The sequence below is a fragment of the Plasmopara halstedii genome, assembly GCF_900000015.1.
Source record: "Plasmopara halstedii genome assembly, contig: Scaffold_110, whole genome shotgun sequence".
NCBI lineage: Eukaryota > Oomycota > Peronosporomycetes > Peronosporales > Peronosporaceae > Plasmopara > Plasmopara halstedii.
In genome coordinates this window covers 2,024,242-2,024,450 of record NW_020187031.1, presented here as the reverse complement: position 1 = coordinate 2,024,450, position 209 = coordinate 2,024,242, and positions in this window count along the sequence as shown.

Sequence of the window (209 nt, the reverse complement as noted above, 5' to 3'; positions counted from 1 at the left end):
CACTGTTGCCTACCAGCTTCATCATCTCTGCAATCATTGCTTTAGACTTATCAACATCACACTCTCGTCGAGCATTTGATACAGCCTCCATAAAGGGGGCGAAAGCCTTGTGAGAGCTGGCCTTGACAAAGCAGTAAGTCTTGGTTATCTCAATACCATGAGAAAAGTACCACTTGAGCAAAGGAGTGTAGATGAGAATTTTTTCACCG